General features: G+C 39.6%; 1 protein-coding gene across 21 annotated transcripts in view; it reads right to left on the bottom strand.

The window, feature by feature from the left end:
• USP12 (ubiquitin specific peptidase 12) overlaps window positions 1-25,195 on the bottom strand; it is a 173,806-nt gene that overhangs the window by 53,467 nt on the left and 95,144 nt on the right. For 13 of the 21 annotated variants that reach the window (XM_077974305.1, XM_077974297.1, XM_077974296.1 and 10 more), the window contains one exon: window positions 3,415-3,492. The exons of the other annotated variants lie outside the window; for them this stretch is intronic. The gene's annotated coding sequence lies outside the window, so the exon portion shown is untranslated. The remainder of the gene's footprint in view (window positions 1-3,414; window positions 3,493-25,195) is intronic. 21 annotated transcript variants of the gene reach the window in all.

A 25,195-nucleotide genomic window follows, 5' to 3' on the forward strand; every position in this document is an offset into this window, starting at 1 on the left:
CAAATTCTATCATATCACATAATAGTCATACAATCACCCAAAAATTTAAAGTGAGCCTAGAAAAAGTAAACATTCAATAATAATAGCTCCATTACCACATTTAAGAAGTATGACCCTATCAAAACTAACAATAGCTTTTATGAAATCAGTGGTTCTTCACTGGGATAAAGGGAAGGCATGATGGTGAGTTAAGAAGTTCTGCTCCAGGCCAGGCGTGGTGGATCTCCTGAGATCAGGAGTTTGAGACCAGCCTGGCCAACATGGCGAAACTCCGTCTCTACTAAAAATACAAAAAATTAGTCAGGTGTGGTGGTGGGCGCCTGTAATTCCAGCTACTCGGGAGGCTGAGGCTGCAGTGAGTCAAGATCGCGCCACTGCACTCCAGCCTAGGCAACAAAAGCAAAACTCCAACAACAACAACAACAACAAAAAGTAGTACTTCTGCTATGGAGTCTTCATAGGTATCAGAATTAATTTATTTTTGTCTGAGCACATGACACACATAAATGGAAGAAGACATTTTTTTCTGACTTCTGTGCCCATTTTTGTAACTTAGGCAAAAGATGAGACTTAGTACCCTTACTACAGAATTCATCACGAAGAAGTAATTAGATACTCAGGCCCTTCTGATGAAAACAATCAAAAGATAGGTGAAATTGAAAAATAACTATTAACTGAGCTAGTGATAAAAATAATCTGCAGGAATCAAAAAACAAAGTGATGGGGTAATTACGAGAGATAAGCAAACATCAAAGACTTCCCACTGCTGGTATTTTCTGACCCTAGCGACCTTTAAATTCTCTTCCAGCAGCTGAATGGAATGGTATGCAGGAAACAGGTGCTAAAACTTAGGGCCCACTCAAGACAGGGAGGACAACAGGCAATATGAGCATGAAGCCGAGAGCTCCAAAGAGTTTCTCTTCAATGTAAAAGGGAACCAGTAATAATCCCACACTACAAGAAACAGCAAGAAAACTTGCTTGACTTGTCCTTGGCACTTAGGAGTAGAGACAGGAAGAAAGAAGAAGTATCTTCCAAAACTCTTAACTATAACTAGGCCCTTCTAAAAGTCTGTGACCCAAATTTCCACAAACTGTGATCAAAAAAAAAAAAACCCTCAGTAGAGAATTCAAAGAAATCCTAAATTCAGAGTGCCCTCCTTCCACCTCTTCTACTCCACAAAAGGCAGAATCACAAATTCACTCTGGAATGAGATGAATTCAATCCACCCACAAAGAATTCCTACAAGTACAATGCCAAGAGATTTGAATTCATAAATCAAAAATTACAAAAACACACAGGAAAAGAAAGCCCCATGAATAAGAGCCCCATGAAGAAATGCAGACAGCAGAATGAAACTCAAAAAGTTACTGACAGGCACAGGATGTAAAACAAATGTCTAATATGTGTCAACAAATGACAATGAATTGATTGTAAGAACAAAGATGAGACTCTAAGCAGATGTTTAAAAAGAACTAAATACAACTTCAAAATATAAAAGTTGCAAAAGCTGAAGTAAAAACTCAATGGTGTGGCCAGGCATGGTGGCTCCAGCCTGTAATCCCAGCACTTTGGGGAGGCCAAGGCAGGTGGACTCAGGAGATCAAGACCAGCTTGGGCAACATGGCAAAACCCCGTGATATGGTTTGGCTCTGTGTCCCCACCCAAATGTCATCTTGAATTGTACTTCCATAATTTCCACATGTTGTGGGAGGAACCTGGTAAGAAATAATTTCAATCATCGGGGTGGTTCCCCCATACTGTTCTCGTGGTAGTGAGTAAGTCTTACGAGATCTAGTTTTATCAGGGGTTTCTGATTTTGCATCTTTCTCATTTTCTCTTGCCACCGCCCCATAAGAAGTGCCTTTCTCCTCCTCCCATGATTCTGACCCCTCCCCAGCCATGTGCAACTATAAGTCCAATTAAAACTCTTTTTCTTCCCAGTCTTGGATATGTCTGTATCAACAGTGTGAAAACGGACTAAAACACCCCATCTTTACCAAAAATACAAAAAATTAGCCAGGCATGGTGGTACGCAACTATAGTCCCAACTACTCGGAAGGCGGAGATATGAGGATCACATGAGCCTGGGAGGTGGAAGTTGCAGTGAGCCGGCAGCGCGCCACTACAGCTTGGATGACAGAGTGAGACCCCATCTCAAAATAAATAAATAAATAAACATTAAAAAAATTTTTTTTTTAGTGGATGTGCTTAAGAACTAAACAAGGTTAATATCAGACAGTATTTTTTAGCCAATATTCCTGTCAATGTAAGGTTATTAATGAAAACTCAAGTTTCATTAAAAACAGGAAACGTGGCCAGGCACGGTGGCTCACACCTGTAATCCCAGCACTTTTGGGAGGCTGAGGCAGGCAAATCAAGAGGTCAGGAGATTGAGACCATCCTGGCTAACACGGTGAAACCCCGTCTCTACTAAAAATACAAAAAAATTAGCCAGGCGTGGTGGCGGCGCCTAAAGCCCCAGCTACTTGGGAGGCTGAGGCAGGAGAATGGCATGAACCTGGGAGGTGGAGCTTGCAGTGAGCTGAGATTGCGTCACTGCACTCCGGTCTGGGTGACAGAGTGAGACTCCATCTCAAAAAAAACAAAACTAAACAAAACAAAAAACAGGAAATATTTTACAGAGATTTCACGGGAGAATGGATCCATTACAGAACTGCTGTAGAGAGACCACGGTATACCACAAGTAGCACTAAACTAGTAAAGCTACAGACTTGAGTCTGGTCTTGGCCATGACGTTAAGTTGGAAATGACTTGAGACAGATCATTCTCTCCAGACCTCAGTTTCCTCAGATGTAAAACTTCTGTCTATAGTACCTTCCATCCCCACATTTCCAGCAACATATGAATTTTACGGCTCTTCCAATCTCATTAAAACATTAAATATACAATGTTGGATAGTCTATTAAAAGTCAAACATTAACAAAGTCCTGAATGAGTTAGGAAATAGCATCATATCCTCAACAACAGCTGTCCAATACTAAGAATTTGTAGGCTGATATGGTTTGGCTCTTGTCCCCACCCAAATCTCATCTTGAATTGTAGCTCTCGTAATTCCCACGTGTCGTGGGAGGGACCCAGTAGGAGGTAACTAAATCATAGGCATGGGTTTTCCCATGCTGTTCTCGTGATAGTGAATAAGTCTCATGAGATCTGATGGTTTTATAAAGGGCAGTTCCCCTGCACACGCTCTCTTGCCTGCCACCATGGAAGACATGCCTTTGCTGATCCTCTGCATTCCACCATGATTTTAAGGCCTACCCAGCCATGTGGAACTGAGAGTCCATTAAATCTCTTTTTCTTTATAAATTACCCAGTCTCAGGTATTTCTTCACACCAGCATGAAAATGGACTAATACACAGGCAATGGGGCAAGTATCTCCTTCAACTTACCTAGTATGAATTCTTGAAAAGATGAGGGCTTGTTCTTTTCACACCCAGAAATCGCCATCCAAGTGAAATAATAATAGGCTGAAATTACAAAGATACCCTTGGCCTATTATTTTGATAATATAAAAGTAACTATATATTAAATGTTGTGAGCAACCCAAAAATATCTGCAAATAGGAAAAAAGTAATCTGGGAGATGGCTATCCTGCAATTAAATAATTTTTACATAGTCAACCATGGAAAACATATAACTATCTACCTTTCACTCCTTTCACTCTGCCATTATGAAAAAGATAAAAATTACACAAAAGTAAACTGAAAACAATTAATTCAATCTGGAATTAATGTAATTCCTTAACTTAAAAATCTCCTGGCCCACAACATCTACATCTAAAACTAGATTATGGCTAAAACATGGTGTCTATGAGGATATGTCATTTTGAAAAGTTATATTCAGTATATACTGTTTCAGAAAGTACAGAACAGTACACCTTACCAAGAAATTAAAAATGATGAAAACACAAAAGAATGTGCATCTATCAAAATAAATAAATAAATAAAAGTAATTTTGAAAATTTTTAAAAAAAGAATGTGCATCTATCATTTGGAAAATGTATTTAAATAGTTAGCCAAACTATTAGTTTCCACACAACTTTAACACACATAAAGAGAAAATTCAATACACTGTTCCAGTTTCATGTTTCAAATCATATTTTAGAATGCAGTGTGTATCATTTTAAGTTAGATCAGGTCAGTACACAAAGGAGAACTGCCAAATCAGGCAGGAAAAGCTTCCCGGAGGTGGGAAAAGCATGTGACTTGGTAAAATAAGAAAAGTTCTGGAGGCACAGGAAGCAGCCCATGTGAGGGTGTAAGGGTATAAACACAACAAAGAAGTGAATGTGAGCTGTAAAGATGAATCCAAAGTATAAAGGTGAAACAAGTTTATCTCATAGATGAAAAAGGGTGAAGAGTCAAAGAGAAGGCTTAACCCTCATACCTGTTCTAGAAAACACCATGTGCCCTGAAACCAAATCAAAGGCAATGAAAATATTTATGACAAAACACATTATATCTACACAATGAGTCTGAGGAATCATAAAAAGAGTATCAAAGCAGTAGGCCTCGGGATATGTGAAATTCAGTATCTGACTACCTGTGTTCTCTCTAGCCCTGTGCTAGTAATTGGAGAACATGATTTTTAAAGTGTGGCACCCATTAGTGAGTGGTGAGGTCTTTGCAGTGGACCAGTACCATCTTCTTTTTCAGTAAAACAGATCAGATACACATCTTTATTAGGAGTAAACAAAGGCTTCTCAAACTTTTGTTTCAATATGGAAATATAAATGTATGTACTGGGTCTCATTTCTCAATGTAGGTTGAAATTTTTTATATTTTATATACAAAAGCATAAGAAAAATGTCAAAATCATAATTCAACTGGGGAGTAGACAGTGAATAAAAATTAGCTTTTCATGATCACATATAAATAAAAATCAATTTAAAAATAAATTTAAAGATACAGAGATAAGAGAATAAGTGTCCAAACTATGTCACAACACACGATGTACTATAGCAAGTCTGGACAGGAACAACACTGAGTGCTGGAGAACTTGGAAAAGCTTCACAAACAGATGGAACTCAGAGTCACTTACAAGATGGCCAAATAGGAACAGCTCTGGTCTACAGCTTCCTGTGAGATCGATGCAGAAGACGGGTGATTTCTGCATTTCCAACTGAGGTACCTGGTTCCTCTCATTGGGACTGGCTGGAGAGTGGGTGCAGCCCACAGAGGGCGAGCGGAAGCAGGGTGGGCTGTCATCTCACCCAGGAAATGCAAGGGGTCAGGGGATTTCCCTTTCCTAGCTAAGGGAAGCCATGAGTGACTGTACCTGGAGGAAGGGTACACTCCTGCCCAAATACTGTGCTTTTCCCATGGTCTTCGCAACTGGCAGACCAGGAGACTCCCTCCCATGCCTGGCTTGGCGGGTCCCACACCCAGGGAGCCTTGCACACTGCTAGCACAGCAGTCTGAGATTGACCTGGGACCCTGGAGCTTGGCAGGGGGAGTAGCGTCCACCATTGCTGAGGCTTGAGTAGGCAGTTCTGTGCTCACAGTATAAACAAAGCGGCAGGGAAGCCTGAACTGGGCGGAGCCCACTGCAACTCACCAAGGCCTACTGCCTCTCTAGATTCCACCTCTGGGGGCAGGGAATATCTGAACAAAAGGCAGCAGACAGCTTCTGCAGACTTAAACATCCCTGCCTGACAGCTCTAAGAGAGCAGTGGTTCTCCTAGCATGGCATTAGAGCTCTGATAACGGGCAGACTGCCTCCTCAAGTGGGTCCCTGACTGGGAGTGTAGCCTGACTGGGAGACACCTCCCAGCAGGGGCCGACAGACACCTCATTCAGGCGGGTGCCCCTTTGGGACAAAGCTTCCAGAGGAAGGATCAGGCAGCAATATTTGCTGTTCTGCGGCCTCCACTGGTGATACCCAGGCAAACAGGGTCTGGAGTGGACCTCTAGTAAACTCCAACAGACCTGCAGCTGAGGGGCCTGTGAGAAGGAAAACTAACAGAAAGGAATAGCACAAACAGAACCAAATGAGCCAGGCTTTGACTCTTTCTTCAGGGGTATTTTCATCATAGCTTTTCATGTTGGTACAATGAAAGCCCTGAACTACGAAGAGTAGGCATTTAAACGTTCCAACTACAGGCTGGGCAGGGCACTGAGTGACAGCCTTCAAACCAGAAGGCTACATTCCTGTCCCCATTCTAATATAAACTAAACTACTGAACCACTGCAATAAAACACTGCCTCAGTTTTCTCATCAGCAAGATGGGAGACCAGATTTGTAGCATCTATTGCAAACCCCAAATGCTACAATTCTAAAACAGCATCACTACTGTAGAGTTACCAAAGTTTAAATTTAGAACAAATAACTTTTTTTAAACATTTGAGCTCCAAATTACTAATCTGCAAAAAAAGGGCAAATAAGACTTGCAACACGGCCTGTTTCTGTGAAAAATGTATAGAAGATGTTCAGAACAAGGCCTGGCACAACAGGCCCAAAGCAAACTTCCTTTGCCCATCTTCCTCCATCCCAACTACAGTGCCATCTACTACTCTTTCCTTCGGATGAGTCTTTCAAAAAACACAGTCCTGACACAATTTCTGTGGCTGGGAGGGAAAGTATCTGGGGGTTCTGCACTGATCTGCGGTCATCCTAAGAATCTTGGGCTATACTTCCTCTAGTGGCCTCCTCTGTTTTTAACTATCCCATCGAAGTTAAAATGTGCACCATAAAAAGTAGAAAGGTCTAGACCTAAAACTGGCATTGCACCATTGCAGTACACGTGGCGGAAGCTTGCAAAAGCTTAAAATCAGAAATTGGCACAAAGCAAAGTGACCCTCGGTAAGATACGATATGGTACCAATGACACAAAAGGGAACAGAGAGGTTCAGTTGCCAACACTAATGGAGAAGTCAGAACATGTTGCTAACTCTGAGAGAAATGAAATATTGTACAACCAATTATCAAGCTCTAATAATCATATGATCAAAGGGCCTTTGTCTCTATTCCTCTCTATCACAAGTCTTCTGAAAACCACTTGTTTCGTTGCAGGAAGAAAGAGAAACAATATGAATTTGCTGTCCAGTAGTGTTTATGTTTGTGTATATATCCCATCCTCCCAACCTACCCTCCATATCACTCCTAAACATCTTCAACCTGATAGGGAAGATTTCTGGCAAGTTTTCAAAAACAGAATTTCTTCCCAGAAGAAATTAAAAGTAGTTTATTTCTCCTTCAGCTGCCACCACAGAAGCACATATGTAACATATTAAAACACATAAATTTCTCATCTAAGCAGTTCAGAAAAAATCCAATTCTATGATTAATCACTGGGCAAATAACTGCAAATCTAAATTTACTCAGAGGACTCCACTTATGTAATAAAAAACAAGTTACATATCTGAATCAATATTATAATTCATTGCTAAAATAACTAAACCAAACCAACAGGCATGCAATTTTAACTTTCAAAAATTCAAATGTCCACTAGAAACTCAATATTCCTATCTGACATATCAAAAGGCACAGTATTCCAATTATTTTATTCAGTATTTTCAATGAAGTTTCACCACATAATTCATGGCTAAATGTGTTACAGAGAATATTTAGAAAGAACAAAAGAAGATTCGGATTTACCTTAAGTCTTTTAACTCAGTTAAGATATGGAAATATAAGACCACTGGATGCCAAAAAACAAACAAACAAAAACCAAGCTTTTGATCTGTAAATGTTCACGATGAGACAATGAGCTACTGAAAGAAATCACATTACTTCATCTCTGTCAGAAGTGACAGTAGTGATAATACTGGCTTTTCCAAGAACCACTCTGTCAAGCCTTCACATTTGGCTTAACAATAACATCAAAAGGGAAATTCTCAAATATGACCAAACTCAGCATAACAACATACTTGAGTGTGCACAATGAAACTTCACAGATCCTACTTTCCTAACAATACAAAAAGCTTTCAAAAAATTAATAAAATACTCTCATGGATGCCAAACATTTAAAACATAACTATATCTGAACTCCGTAACTGGCACCTTACCTAAGGCAAAAAGGGGGCAAGATGTGTTTTTTCAGCATCTTCACGTTGTCTTCAATGCAGGGATTCACCCACTTTGGTGAACAAATTACAAGAAAGTTTCATCAAGCTCTTTCTACCATATTCTTGACAATTTCTGTATCTATTTCACCAAATAAGGTTTCAGCTCTATGAAAAGCAAGGATCCCTGGATTGCCACCCTGCATACCCTTCAGACACCTGACTTGGATAACAGATTTCTGTGATTATGCTCAATGAGAAAACCTGTGTTGATGTTTTTCCACTTATAAATACATGAACACTTCTATTTTTCCCAACACCTACGTTATAGTATAATAAAGTATCTGTAAAGTACCTACCACTCCTGAGAAGAAATCGCTATATAAATAAAAGGTATTATTAAGTTGAAGTGAAACCAAAATCAACAAATTACATTATGGACTGACTTAGTTTATAGTAACAGAGTTCATACTCCAGATTCCATATGCGAACTCTGACTCATCCTTTAATAAAAAGCAAATTATCATCAAACTTACATAGTTATATCAAATACTCAGAATATTCCATACACTTCAAACAAAAAAAGGTACTCATATTGTGAACTGTCTCAGAGTTCTTCATTTTCTTACCACAGTAAGAAAGTGACCTGTAGCTCTGTGTCACTGAGACAACAGGAATATTAAACCAGAGTTAAGTGAAAAGAATAAAGCAGCATCTCTGCCAGCCCTGTTTTCTAGACCTCGATTCCCCTGACCTATAAAATGTGGTTCTCCCTTACCATTTTCCAGCTATAAAACTGTGAAAGAACTGAAAACAACCTTTAAGTTCTGCAAAAATAAAAACCATTCTTAGCAACCACACCATCAACAGCTCAGAAAATGACAGTGTCACTCTAAAGATGTGCGTACGCCAGGTGCAGTGGTTCACGCCCATAATGCCAGCACTTTGGGAAGTCAGAACAGGAGGACTGCTTAAGGCCAGCAGTTCTAGAGAAGCCTGGGCAACACAGCAAGATGCTGTCTCTACAGAGGATGTTGTGGAGCATGTCTATAGTCCCAGCTGCTCTGGAGGCTGAGGCAGGAGGATCGTTAGGTCCAGGAGTTCGAGGCTGCAGTGAGCTATGACCTGGGCGACAAGAGTGAGACCCTATCTCTTAATAATAATAGAAAATAAAACGTATGCACAATTTTTGTGAAGGATGTTAGAGAAATGCTGCAAAGGACTTTATTCCATTAATGCAGTTTCAGTATCTTCAAAAACAAGAACAAAAAAGCACAACTGTTTGATAAATGGTGGGGAAGTAGAAAAAAACTGGCTGCAACTGGCGTGAAGTACGGTCACATCCAAAACATATCAGTGGAGTGACCGACATGGAAAATGGCAGAGTAGAAAGCTCCAAGGGTTAGTCCTTCCAACAAAACCATTAAGCTGAAAAATACATCAGAATCAACTATTCTGAACCTTAGACCCTCATCAGACATTAAACACCCAGGGCAGTGGTTGATGAAGGGAGAAGAGACCACAGCATGCAAACCAGCTACTATCCCCTACTCCTCAGCATCCCCAGAGGCGGGCACAGGACCACCTCCTAGAGCAGCTGCCTAGTAACAGGGCTGGCAGCGGGAGCCTTGCCCTTCAACAATTTCGGATTGTGCATTTTGCTCAGCCTGGCAGTAGCCTCGGGAAACAGCGCAGATGCTTGCTCTTGTTTCTATCCCCTTAGGCTGCAATCTTTCTTGTTTTTTTCCCTTTATTGAGGGGGATAGGGATCCAGACATTATACTAAATTTCTGTCAAGTCATAGTTGTCCAGAGATAGTAAGACAGAACTTCAGTGACCACAAACAACAAGGAATACAGACTTTGCAAAACTGGTTTAGAAAAGTCATTATACAAATGGATGACTGCAAGCCTCAAAAAAGCAATTACTGAGGAGGTGGAGAATCTGATTTTCAGAGTCACCACATTACAACATTCAAACTGTTCAGTTCTCACAAAAAAAAAAAAAAAAAAAAATCACAAAACATGCCAAAAAACAGAGGAAAATATGGTGTATTTGCAGGAAAAAAAGAATTTGACAGAAACCATCCCTGAGGAATTCCAGACACTAGAATGACTAGTCAAAGGTATTATTAAATCAGTTGTATCAAGGGTATCACACTGGGGCCCAACACAAGAGCTGAGCACGCTTACCTCCCCACAATTAATGTGGTTTTTTCAGTGAGTCACTTGTCGAAATCCCAAATTTCCTGGATGAAAACCATTTCTGCAGGGTTCAAATAAGGCCAAATCACAAGTCCGAAAAGATTACACAAGTATCACAAGTCCAAAAGATTAGCTAATTCTTGAAGGCAACAACATTTAAATTCCACCACTTTGATCAGCAAGCCATGACACTTAAAAAAAACAAGGGTGTCAGAAAAATTCTGGACAAAAAGATCAGTTCATGAAAGGAAGGAAGGAATAGTGTTGTGCAGCTACAGAAATAACAAGGGCTGAATGACACTCAAAGTTTATGTGTGGCATTTTCAAAATGCAGTAAAATTCATTTTTAAAAATAAACAGATTTATATACGTTAAACACAATTTGAATACTAATTCAGAACACAGGAAGCAATCAACATGGGAACTTGAGTGTGGGTACGTTACAAAGAAGAAAGGTAAGAACTGGTAAGAGACACTTTAGCCATGGTAGGCCAGAAGCCTGCGCAGGTGTGAAACCCTCCTGGTGAGTGGGTGAGCAGTGAGCGCCACCACCACTTCTCACACCACGTGACTCTGGGTGAGTCACTTTCTCAGTCTTAGTTTCCTCACCATCTCATATAGGAAAATACCTACTCTGCCTACCTCGGGGTTATGGAAATCCAATAGTGAATGTGAAAGTGCTGTAAAACGTAAAGCATTATGTAAAGCTATGACTAGAAACATGAGTCATTTAGATTTTTCTAAGTAATCATTTTATCAAAGTGAGCAACATGATGGAAACTTGCAGCAGTAGAGTGAAGTACCTTGTTCAAGTACACTTGGCTTTGAAAGCTACTACGTAAATAGAAGGAAAAGAGACCAATCTTTAACCTATGTAAAAGTCTGAGGTTAGCTTCCTATGGACAGTTAAAATATCAGAACAAGCACCAAATCCCTTTCATATGCTTTGTGTAAAACTTTTTATTTTATAAATACTGTAAGTTAATAATCTAAAAATAATCCAAACTGTAAAGTGAGTGTAAAACTCAAAGTATTATTCACCACTCCCTCCCTTAAGGTTCATTTCCCTGGAGACAACCCCATTAACAGTTTTAGTTCTTAATGATTATTATCATAACTTTAAATAATATATTGTATGCCTCAGTCAACAGCTCTTAATTCTGCACTTTGTAGGAAGAGAAACTGACACACTACCTCCCAACTCTCCTTTCACAGGCCACCTCCTAATTTTTATTACGTGTCATTGGGTAGAGTATTGTTCTAGTGCTTCTACTGGTTCTGCATCTAAATCTTTAGCTAGATTTACCAATTTTCATATAGCACGTAAGAAATCCGGCCTATGAAACAAAAGGAAATAAGCACATTTACCTTTCCTGCTATCCCTCATTTCCTCCACCTCTCAGCCACTTCCTCATATATTCAGGGATTATAACATTTATATTTGCTTCTATAATTATATCTTCCATGCTTTATCTTTGGTGTATTCAAAAAGCAATTAACTAGAAAGAGTAGATACTTGAAGGGTAGCTAATGTGTGCTAAGGAGATTGGCTTGTGAAGTAGAGAGGGGCCGGAAGAAATGTTAGCAACTTCAAACAAAAAAATTTTAGTTACACATGTTAAAAAACATATAGATTACTAGCAAAACGTAAACAAAATATCATTCCAATAAAAAGCAGTACAGGAAGGAAAAAAAAAAAATCAAAGGAACAGAAATACAGCCCTCACTCATTAAACTACTGCTCCTCAAAGGAGACTCTTCCATGTTTCAATCTCTTGGTTTTCCTCGAGTGTCTGGAAATCCCTGGTTGGCTGCTCAGCTTTGTGAACGAAAGATGGTTAGTGTAAGTATCTCATGAGGGTTTCCTCTGCATTTGCGTAGGTCTGGTTGTCCTAAAAGATCACTGGTTTCAAGTTCTACGTGTGTGTGAGGAGCTGGTGGGCACGTTAACAAGAGCAGTACTCTGAGGATAGGAGTGTCCTTCTCCTGTGTCTGCTGTAAAAACCAAAGTGCCATGAGCTCTTCTCTGCTCTCACCACTGTCATGCTCTTCTCAGATAAAAGATCACCCACTTTCTGGCAAGACCATGACTCTAGCCTTATCCTAAAGGTGAAAGCTTGGCATACTTTATAATATAGTTTAACAAGAATAATATTACTTCAAAGTAGTCTACTCTTCCCAGAATATAAATTATCATCTAAATTACATAAAAAGCTTTGCTACTACATCTACAATAATGGGAGGAATATATGGAGCTAAATCAATCTGATCAGAAACTCTCAGCCCACACCAAAGCAGGTTTCATTCAGACCACTATTCCAATAATAATCACTAACAATGTTTTCTTAAATACTACATATTGAAATGTAAAATATATATATATTTATATTCAGAAAAATGTTCTAATTTTATTCTAATTTAAAAAGCAATATTTGGGGCTGGGAGTGGTGGCTCATGCCTGTAATCCCAATGTTTTGGGAGGTCAAGGCAATAGAATCACATGAGCCCAGGAGTCTGAGAGCAGCCTGGGCAGCATAGTAAAATTCCATCTCTAAATAAATGAAAACATCAGCTGGGTGTGCCCATTAGGTGGTGTGTGCCTGTAGTCCTAGCTACTTGAGAGCCTGAGGCAGAAGGATGGCTTGAGCCCAGGAGTTCAAGGCTGCAGTGAGCTATGATTGTACCAGTGCACTCCAGCCTGGGTCACAGAGCCAGACCCTGTGAGAAAAATAAATGTTATTAGTCACACATTATGACTGAAATGTATGACTGCCCTATAAATGAAAAAAACTAAAGAAGCTCTCTCTATAGGGTTACTAACAACTTGTACGACAGAATTTGGAGAAAGGCAGCATAAAAAAGTGTTTTGATCAAAAGCAGTTCAATTTCTAAAATTTCTCTATCACATTTGGCTTGCCATATAAGCTCATTCTCTGGTATATTCTGAAAAGAGACACTGAAAAAGGGGAGAATAAGTCAGCAACTGAGAGGGTGGAAAAATAAAATTTCAATGAGTTTCAAGGTAGGAAAACATACTTCAACATGCCCACATAAAAGGTAAGCTTTCTCCCAAATCTGTCAGAAAAGAGAAGAGTTACTTTCTAATCAGGTCCCCTAAAGTCTTCCATATTACAAAATATACTCTCTTAACTACTTCATTTTGAACAACAAAGGGTTGTCCAAGGAAGCCCCCTGAGCCTAAAAACACTCAAACAAACAATTCTAGATGACATTAAAGAAGAAATTGAACATTTTATTAATTATGCCTAAAGATTTGATGTCACGATTGTACAAGATAGATGTCATAATAAATAAGCCATCTTCAACCAGTTTTATAAAAAGACTAGGTCAGTAATTAATGATCTATTAAGTGGAGATATTAGCAAACAAAAAAAAAGTCAATATTATAGAAATAGAAATGCTATCCCAAGCCACAGTACTCACTGACTGACACCATCAAAAATGAATGTTAAAGTTCTGTAAACAGATGTACACTCAAACGAAAGTAGACATGTTCTAACTAAATGTTTCACAGATGCTGAAAATACCTATGAACAGTTCAAATAAATATATATCCTGAAACAAGGCCAGGTGCTACGGCTCATGTCTGTAATCCCAGCACTTTGGGAGGATGAGGCAGGCAAATCCCTTGAGCCCAGAAGTTTGAGACCAGCCTGGGCAACATGGTGAAACCCCATTTCTACTAGAAAAACCAAACCAAAACAAACAAACAAAAAAAATTAGCCATCTGTAGTCCCAGCTACTCAGGAAGCTGAGGTGGAAAAATCAATACCTTAAACATCGAAGGCAGAGGTTGCAGTGAGCTGAGACCACAAAACCTGGGCAATAAAGCAAGACCCTGTCTCAGCTAAATAAATAATCTTAAAATGAATGAAAACATTTAGAATTTATTTTGTCTGATCTCAAATCTCTATCGTAACAACATTTATGTATTTTTTTAAGTAAACTTTAATTATATCTAAATCCCTAAACATTCATATACTCAAACGTTTAAATATTGGGTGTATGGAGGCTGGGCATGCTGGCTCACCCCTATAATCCCAGCACTTTCGGAGGCCGAGGTAGGTGGATTACTTGAGGCCAGGAGTTCGAGACTAGCCTGGCCAACATGGTGAAACTCCATCTCTACTAAAAATCCACAAAAATTTGCCAGGCATGGTAGCACAGGCCTGTAATCCCAGCTACTAGGGAGGCTGAGGCATGAGAATTGTTTGAACCAGTGTGGCAGAGGTTGCAGTATGCCGAGATCACGCCACTGCACTCCAGCCTGGGTGACAGAGTGAGACTCTGTCTCAAAAATAAATAAAATAAATATTAAAGAATATATAGATTACAAATCTGCTATTTTACATATGGATATATAACTACATATAAACTCTTACTGCCAGAAGCTAGCTAGGGAGGGGAGACAGCAGCAAAGAAGGAAAACATGCTTTCCTTTACTTCCCAAGTTGAATTTTAAAATATCCCATCCCAAAACATATGAACTTTGTTTTAACAGGGCTCATTTTACATAGAATTCAGGCAGCACCATGAGTTCTGCTGTAGGATTCTCAAATGACTCCTGTCCTGAGATCAAAATATTATTTTAAACAGACCCTAATTTTCTGTCACACTGCTGAAAGTGGGAGAGTAAGGTGATTACAATAAAATAAACCGCTTTCCATGTTCTGTTTAACCCACTGCCTTCCTTTCAAAACAAACTGTGACTGTTAGAGAAGCAACAAAACTTCAAGGCTCCTAAGTCCAAGTCTATAACAACAAGAAAACAGATCTTAATAAAGACCCTTGGCCAGGCGCGGTGCTCACACCTGTAATTACCCAGCACTTTGGGAGGCCGAGGCGACTGGATCACCTGAGGTCAGGAATTCGAGACCAGCCTGGCCAACATGGTGAAACCCCATCTCTACTAAAAATACAAAAATCAGCCAGGCATGGTGGTGCATTGCCTGTAATCCCAGCTATTCGGGAGGCTGAGGCAGGAGAATTGCCTGAACCCGGGAGGTGGAGGTTGCAGTGAGCCAAGATCACGCCACTGCCCTCCAGTCTGGGTGACAAGAATGAAACTCCGCCTCAACTAAATAAATAAATAAATAAATACCCTTTAGGTAATTCAAAAAAGTGAAATTCTTCTTCAATGGAGAGAATAGATAGGTAACTTATTCTAGATTAGTTTGTAGAGTCGACTCACATTAAATTAGAGAAGACAGACTTTTCTGACTTCTAAGTGTGTACTTATGTATAGCTTTCCAAATATGTACTGACTACCCACAAGGCACCACTAGGCTAAAACTTGAAATATGCATATGGTTCATATGCTCAGGGAGCATTCAGTATAAAAAAAGGAGAACCTAGATCAAACATATTAAAAAGGTAAATATACAATATTTAAGTAATAAAATGATATTCGGGATTTCCTCCTAAAGAACCTGGCAAGGTCTAAGTTAGAGGGAGTAAAAAAGACACAACATTGGTCAAGAGATGTTTTTTGCGTTAACTAAAGCGTGATAGGTACCTGGGTGTACATAATATTGTCTACGTCAATATACATTTAAGTTTTCCTATAATAAAAAAACACTAGATATGGTTAAAGCAAAATACATTATTAACTGCCAAATAAGTGACAAAGACAACTACTGCATTTGTTCAGAAAGAGATACCCCTTCACATCAGGTGATGTGTGCCAGTAGTCTTCCATATTACAAAATATATTCCCTCAATTCCTTCGTTTTAAACAAAGGGTTGTCCAGGAAGCCTCATGAGCCTAAAACAACCTCAAGTAAACAATAATTCTAGGTGTCGTTAAAGAAGAACTTGAACACTTTAATTATGTTTAGAGATATGTCATGATTATACATGATAGATGTCATAATAAATCAACCATCTTCAATCCGCTGTATAAAAAGACTGTCAGTTATCAATGATCTATTAAGTGGGGATATTAGCAAACAAAAAAAAATCAATTGTCAATAATACAGAAATGGATATGCTATCCCAAGCCACAGTACTGTGCTCACCATCAAAAATGAATTTTAAAGTGCTGTAAATAGATAGATGTATACTTAAATGAAAGTAGACATGTTCTAACAAACTATACTAGATTTCACACACAAATAATCACAAGTAAGATACCACACGATTAAACCTCAGTCAGAGGCTTCTCACTGAGAAGCTATCGTCAACGCGGTGCTGTGGTGGGCAGAAATTACAGTGTTCCCCCGCTCTCAGCCTGCTAGTATCCGTGCCTTTGTATAACGGCCTCCCTTGGAATATGGGCAGGACCTGTGAATTCCTTCTAACCAGTAGAAAATGACGAAGGAGATGGGATGTCACTGCTGTGACTATGTGACATTATATAAGACTCCATACTGCTGGTAGACTTGCTCCCTGACTCCCTCATTGGCTTGGAAGGAGCAAGCTGCCGTGCTGAGAGGGCTTATGGAGAGGGCCACATGGCAAGGACGTAGGCAGCCTCTCAGCACTAAGGGCAGCTGCCAACTGGCAACCAGAAAAAGCCCAGAGCCCTTAGTCTTAACAGCTGCAAGAAACACTCAGTGAGCCTGAAAGCAGATCCACTGCCAACTGCAACTGCAGATGTGGCCTAAGCCCTGGCCAGCTCACTGATTACAGCCTTGCAGAGGGCACGGCTTACCTACAACAGAAACTGTTAGATCACATGAGTTCACTTAAGCTGCTAAATTTCTGATTACTTGTTACACAGCATAGAAGAATATTACTACCATCCATTTAACTATAAACTTTTGCTCCTATATGGCAAACGTACTCCGAAAGGCTCAGGGAGCTGAGAGGCCAATGAAAGAGGCTAACAAATCCAGTTTCTCAGAAAGAAAAATATAACAGGGACTTATGAACAAGTCTATTAAAGGCCTGAAAATTCCAGGACAGGCTTAGATGGTAAATTTACGAACAAAAGCAATGTCTTGGCAGCTGAGAGATGGTGTATCCCCCGTATCACCCTCCAGAAAACACCCTTCACAGAGCAAGCTTTTAGGGCAAGCACATGTGCAGCTCGGCAGGCCTCAGGCTTTCTTAGGAAACTTGTGACCACTGGAGAGGTTAGATAAGCACCTCCACGAGGCATTATCAACACTACAGGCATTGTTTTTGACCTTGCTGTGGGAAAGCCTTTGTATGCAGGAGTCAAACCCTGGTCCATTATGACTGGTTTCACTTCAACATGGTGTCACTCTTGCATGTGACAGGCTATTTTCCTACAATTTTTCTCGTATTTTCAGTTTGAAAGCGCCACATTTGCTATGTTTCGGGTATTGTTTGCCTTTTTAGTTATTCTACGATTACTCCCTTTGAGTTTAAAGAAATATTAATTCTAGAACTCCAGGATACAAAAGAGAAACCCATATGCACCCTGTAACAGAGTGATCACACGTCCCACTTCGCCAGAAACAGTTTGCACCAGTTGTCATGGCATAATTAATAGCACGCCTTTCCACTCCCAAAGTGTCCCAGTTTAGACGGTAAGGTGTATGATCATTCAGCCTTATAATCGCATCTTATGTATTAACCAGTATCTTTCCAAAGAAGATTCTCATTCTTTTCAGTCTGTTACTACTGCATCCATTCCTAACATCAGTAACATTTTGCTGGACTTTTCCCAGATTTATGATTTCTTCGGGAAACCAGTTCAACATACAGATCAAGATACAATACCTAACATGCAGACACACTTAACAGAGTTTTCTATGTATCGATTCACGCCCTACCTTCATCTGAGTAATTAATTTCTATATGCTGATATACCCCATATTCCTACAATTGTAATTTTCCTACAGCTTACGCTACATACTAGCACCAAATTGTTTTTTAAAATAGTCACTCTTGGCTGGGTGTGGTGGCTCATGCCTGTAATCCCAGCACTTTGGAAGGCCGAGGCCGGAGAATCACCTGAGGTCAGAAGTTTGAGACCAGCCTGGGCAACATGGTGAAACCCCATCTCTACTAAAAATACAAAAATCAGCTGGGCATGGGGGTGTGTGCCTGTGGTCCCAGCTACTCAGGAGGCTAAGGCAGGAGAATCACTTGAACCTGGGAGGTGGAGGCTGCAGTGGGCCAAGACTGCGCCGCTGCAGTGAGCCGAGATCGCGCCACTGCACTCCAGCCTGGGAGAAAGAGCAAGATTCCATCCCCCCAAAATAAAAATATAGTCACTCTTGTATAAACTGATAATGAAAATAGAGCTCTCCTACAACAATTTCATACATGCAAGTCCCACCCTAAATTCTTTCATGTACAAATAAATGCAGGTGAAGTCACATACAAGTGCTAACATGTACTTGCCTAGACTGATTCACATATTTATTTTTAAAACATTTTCTTATATGGCCTATGTGTGCCAGGAACTATGCTAAGGACAGGTGATACAAAGTTATGACTTATCCTTACAGAAAAGGAAACAGAGGTTCTACCTTTGTTGTTCACAGACAATAAACAAGTGATAGAAAAAAGATGTTCTAACATACTTGTCTCTCAAAAAGGTTCTACTAATTACCCTCTGACAGACTTAAATACAAATTAAAACTGTACTCCCTATCTGCAAAATACATTACTATTGTACTTACATTAAAAATCACACTATGCAATACAAAAAGCTATTTACAAAGCCCATTTCAAGTTTCTCATCTAATGCAATTCTAATCCCCAAAATAGTTGTTTTTTTTTTTTTTAACTACATGTTTTGAGTAGGGCATAATAAAAAGTCATAAAACTCATGCAATGTCCCCTGAACACAAAAATGCTGTGTAGTGACTGGGAGGGAGCAGAATAGTGGTTTCAGAAGTACTGATGATGTTCTATTTCTTAATATTGGAGTCAGTTGCATAGGTGTAGTTTGTCTGAAAACTCATTGAAGTTTACATTTATGTGAAATTTTCATTTTCAATTCAGCACAGTTATGAAAACACACAGTCAAAACTTTTAGAATGTGAAATCTTAAATGTACATCAATACGGAATATTAAGCAAAGAAGTATTTTTCATGCTTCTATGCTTATAGACACTATAGGGCACAATAACAATAGTGTAATAGTCTAGGTACCATTTATTAAGCACCTAGGTTAGGCCAAGGACTCTACTAGGAACTTTCTATACATCATGTACCCTCAAAATAACTTTTTAAGATACTATCCTGATTTTATAAGTAACAAAACTGAAGTCTTCTCTGCAAGTCAGCACTTAGAATCCTAAACAGACCAGAAATTTGATTAATGTTATTCTTTCTTCATATATAAAGCAATTTTAGATATAATAAATTCAAAGATTTTAACTTAAAATTCCAATTTTTCAAAGTGCTAAATATTCACTTGCTCTAACAAGAGATTAGAGTTGACAATTATGTCCAAGTCAGCTGACAATGACTCTCCAGTCAAAATAACACACTAAAACTAGAGTATTACTGAACTTCAGAAACATCACACAAGAATCTCTGTAAAGCCTTTTGTAGTTTTCCAATTAAAAAGATAGAAGACGCATAGAAGGAAAAAAAAACACTGAGGTTAATGTGATTTGAAATTTTCAATGTGGCCGGGCGCGGTGGCTCAAGCCTGTAATCCCAGCACTTTGGGAGGCCGAGATGGGCGGATCACGAGGTCAGGAGATCGTGACCATCCTGGTTAACACAGTGAAACCCCATCTCTACTTAAAAAATACAAAAAACTAGCCGGGCGTGGTGGCGGGCGCCTGTAGTCCCAGCTACTCGGGAGGCTGAGGCAGGAGAATGGCGTAAACCCAGGAGGCGGAGCTTGCAGTGAGCTGAGATCCGGCCATTGCACTCCAGCCTGGGCGAAATAGCAAGACTCCGTCTCAAAAAAAAACCAAAAAAAAACAACAAAAAAAGGAATTTTCAATGTGAAGTCACTTTTTTTTTTTTTTTGAGATGGAGTCTTACTCTGTCACCAGGTTGGAGTGCAGTGGCACAATCTCAGCTCACTGCAAACTCCACCTCCCCAGTTCAAGCAATTCTTCTGCCTCAGCCTTCCAAGGAGCTTGGACTACAGGCGTGCACCACCACGTCTGGCTAATTTTTCTATTTTTAGTGGAAATGGCTTTTACCATATTGGCCAGGCTGGTCTTGAACTCCTGACCTCAGGTGATCCGCCCACCTCAGCCTCCCAAAATGTTGAGATTACAGGCGTGAGCCACCATAACTGGCCATGAAGTCACTTTAAAACATTTCCTTGCTATGTCCACTAAAAGGAATGTATGATTAAAAACCATGACACTTCCATAGTAATGAGCACACATACGGCCCGCATCTTGGTTTCTAAATATCATTCTCCACTGAAAGAAATCAAGACACTTTAGAATGTAAGGCTGGAGAAAGGAAGATACAAGATGATTCTGTCTTATACCAAGAAGTTAGAAAGTGCTCAAAAAATGATAAAAACGTGACAAACACAGGAGCCAGCTTGAAGCTACTGGTCCCATCAGTAACAATTTGGGTATCAAAATCAATGATGATGATGAGTCATATGAACAAAACAAAAGTCCATGCTGCTCTAAAAAATACATGAATAGAAAGAAAGGAAGTATCTTTCATGCAGTAGAATGCCAACTGAAACACAGAGAAGGAATGACAGTCCTACTGCTACTACAGGTTGGGCATCCCTAATTGGAAAATCTGAAATCCAAACTGCTCCAAAATCTGATTTTTTGAGTGCTAACATAACACCACAACTGGAAAATTCCACACCTGATCTCAACTGATGAGTTGAAGTCAAAACACAATGACAGGCTGGGCATGGTGGCTCACGCCTGTAATCCTGCACTTTGGGAGGCCAAGGCAGGAGAATCACCTGAGGTCAGGAGTCTGAGACCAGCCTGGGCAACATGGTGAAACACCGTCTATTCTAAAAAAAAAACCAAAAACAAAAATTAGTTCGGCGTGGTGCACGATGGCATGTGCCTGTAGTCCCAGCCACTTGGGAGGTTGAAGCAGGAGAACTGCTTGAACCCAGGAGGCAGAGGTTGCACTGAGCTGAGATCGTGCCACTATGCTCCAGCCTGGGTGACAGAGCGAGACTCTGTCTCAAAAAAGAAAAACAAAAACCACACACATACGCAATGACAGTATAGACAGTGAAAAGCCTGGCAGGCCAGTAAAAATGTAAAAAATGTATAATGTGAATCTAATCATGAAGAAACAGCAGCCAAACCCAAACTGAGCAATAGTATACCAAACAATCGACTTGTACTCCTCAAAAATGTGCAAGTCGATAAAGATGAAGAAAAGCTGAAGAATAATGATTAAAAGACACTAAAAATATATGACAAAGATAATGCATGATAATCTTTGATACTGGGCATTATTGAGATAACTGATTAAATTTTCAAAATAGGCTGTGCATTAGATGACAGTATTGATTTTTTAAATTACACCATGTTTATGAAAGAGAATATCCCTGTTATTGGGAAATGTGCACTTAAGTTTTTACGAATGTACACACAAATAAATATTTGTCAAGTAAATTTAGCAAAATACAAATAATCAGTGGATTTGGGTAAAAGATATTTGGGAACTTCTTGCATTTTTCTTGCAATTTTTCTGTAAATTCAAGATATATCAAAGAAATTACAGTAGTCAGTTTGGAGGGGCTTCCACTGGCAAAATCGAAACTAATTTGAACATCAAAAAGAATGATTATTATTTATTATCAAAAAACTGTAACACTGAATAAACAAAACTCTATTGTGACACAAAAAAGAAGTGGAAGAGGCAGGGCACAGTAGCTCTTGTCTGTAATCCAAGCACTTTGGGAGGCTGAGGCAAGTTGACCACGAGGTCAGGAAATCGAGACCATCCTGGTCAACATGGTGAAACGCCATCTCTACTAAAAATACAAAAATTAACTGGGCATGGTGCCGCACGCCTGTAGTCCCAGCTACTCGGGAGGCTGAGGCAGGAGAATCGCTTGAACTGGGGAGGTGGAGGTTGCAGTGAGCCAAGATCACGCCACTGCACTCTAGCCTGGCAACAGAGTGAGACTCCGTCTCAAAAAGAAAAAAAAAAAAAAGAGTGGAAGAACAATGTCGTAGTAGTCAGCTTGGAGGGTTTCCACTGGCAAAATCAAGAATAATTTGAACATCATCAAAAAGAATGACTGTAATTGATTATCAAACAACTGTAACACTGAATAAATAAAAATCTATCATGACACAAAAAAGATGTAGAAGAACAATAAAGGGGAAAAACTCATTCACAGCACGGGTAGGGAATATCACATTGATTCCTTATTCTAAAAACTGGCAACTGAGGGCTTCATTATCTACGTTGCCTTTCCTGAAGACGCAATAGTTCAACACCAGTTAATGAGAAAAAGTTATTCTTTACAGAGGAATACCTAGTAATAAATATGAAAAACATAACAGAATTGGAAAAACACCATTTTGCAGGACCCAACAAAAGAACTGTAAGTGCCCTAATCATCAATGGGTGGGCTGGAGAACAAGCTATTGGTCAACTGCCAAATCCCTCAGATTACATGGTAATTGCAAAGTGAAATATTTCCCTTATGATGAAGACACTGGCGGTCTTCACTTGAATCAAATTATCAAATTCAGCATCACAGAGTGGTAACAACTGTCATCAGGTTCCACATGATAATCTGCAATATGAAGAACACAGTATCACTTAACAAAGTATTCTTCCCCAAAAATGTTTACTCTCAGTCTAATCAAGCCTTTAGACCTAATTCCCACTTTAGAGAAAATATAATGGATACAAGAGCAAATTAAAAGACACCATAAGGAAATGTTCAGACAAATCCAGATAGTTTCATTCAATGAGACAATCAGTCTTATCTGTTCAAAAAGTCAGAGGCAGTCCAGGCGTGGTGGCTCATGCCTATAATCCCAGCACTTTGGGAGGCCAAGTTGGGCAGATCACCTAAGGTCAAGAGTTCGATACCAGCCTGGGCAACAAGGTGATACCCTGTCTCTACTAAGAATACGAAAATTTGCCAGGCATTGTGGCACGTGCCTATAGTCCCAGCTATTCGGAAGGCTGAGGTGGGAGGATCACTTGAGCCCAGGAGGCTGAAGTTGGAGCCGAGATTGCACCACTGCACTCCACCCTGGGTGATAGCGTGAGACTCAGTCTCCAAAAAAAAAAAAAAAAAAAACCGTGTCTGTCAAATGTGGTAGCTCACACCTGTAACCCCAGTGCTCTGGGAGACAAAGGTGGAAGCATCACTTCAGCCCAGTTTGAGACCACCTGGGCAACACAGTGAGACCCCTACCTCTACAAAATAAATAAATAAGTAAAGTATTAGCCAGGCATGGTGGTGCATACCTGTAATATTAGCTACTCAAGAGGCTGAGGCAGGATGATTGCTTGAGTCCAGGAGGTCAAGATGCAGTGAGCTATTAGTATTATCACACCACTGCACTCCAACCTAGGCAACAGAGCAAGACTCTCTTTAAAAAAAAAAAAAGAAAAAGAGTTGGTGGGTCAACTTGAGACTGCAATATATTTAAAGACACTAAAGACTAAGTATGAGAAATGTAAATACATTTAGCAAAGTAGATAAATTAAAATTTAAAAAGTAATAAAAGAGACTAAAGAGACATAATCACACGCGTGAACCTAGATGGAATGACTGTGGTTCGAAAAAACAAAACAGAAAGACCACAGAAAACTTGTTTTTGGAAGTTTTTTTTTTTTTAATTTTTTTAAAGAAATTGGGAGGAGCTGGGCACGGTGGTTCCTGCCTGTAATCCCAGCACTTTGGGAGGCAGACAGGCAGATCCCTTAAGCCCAGGAGTTCGAGACCAGCCTGGGTAATAGGGCAAAATCCTGTCTCTACAAAGAAAACAAAAATCAGCCAGGCGTGGTGGCATGTGCCTGTAATCCCAGCTACTCAGGAGGTGGAGGTGTGAGAATCACCTAAGCCCAGGATGTCAAGGCTGCAGTGAGCCAGGATCACACCAGTGCGTTCCAGCCTGGGCGACAGAGTGAGACCCTGCAGCAGAGGGGACTTGAACACAAGTCTTGGGCTCTGTATCAAAGGTAGCCCTCCCACTCTTCACTGAACCTCCCTTCCTTTCCTCCCAAATTGCAGGTCTCTTCAACGATAGAAGCGTAAGGTATTTCCCAGTCAGTTTCCTTCTTGAAGAATGACAGGTGGCAAAAAACACAAAATTTTGGACCACGTTTTTCTCCATATGGGAATGATAGCCCCTAAGAATCAATTTATCTCCATAATGTTGAACCATAGTAATAATAGTGCTAAAACACACCTTACCCATTTGGCTAAGAAATTAAACATTGTTTCCATGGAATGTGAATGATTAGCTCCCAACAACGGACTTTAAAAAATCATCTTTAGAAATCAGTCAGTCAGGCTTCCTGCATAACCATTTTCTTCCAATGCCTGTTATCCCAGTTTAGCAGCTTTTCAGTTAGAAAAACGTTTAATAATAACCTTAAACTCAAACTAGCTCCCACATTAACTTCAATCTAAATTATTATCCTCAAGGAGTTCATTTAGAATCTGCTCATCACTGTGAAATACCATGATCTCAGATTTGGTTCCCCTGCAATACTCATTTGTCACTTTTTTAAAGGTCTAGTTGTCCTAAAGTCCCTTCTTTATCAACAAAAGTCTGTAATTCTGTACCACAAAATTTTGTTATCAATAGAGAAAATGAGAAACAATGAAAAGAAATGTGTCTTGGTCCCCAAGAGGTTACAAAATAGAAGAAAAGCAAAAACAATCTGAGAGTACTAGCCCTTATAATTAATGAAATTCTCTACAAAATATTGTTAAGAAAATATTTAACGATCCAGATTTTGTTTTAAAAATCATGTTTGCCATAAACAAACTGAGGGCACACTCACAATATCAGTTACAAGTAATTATTAACGGGTTACAGATAACTTTCAGTTTCTTCTTTACACCTTTTTACACA

The sequence above is a fragment of the Macaca mulatta genome, chromosome 17 (assembly GCF_049350105.2).
Source record: "Macaca mulatta isolate MMU2019108-1 chromosome 17, T2T-MMU8v2.0, whole genome shotgun sequence".
NCBI classification, from domain to species: Eukaryota; Metazoa; Chordata; class Mammalia; order Primates; family Cercopithecidae; genus Macaca; species Macaca mulatta.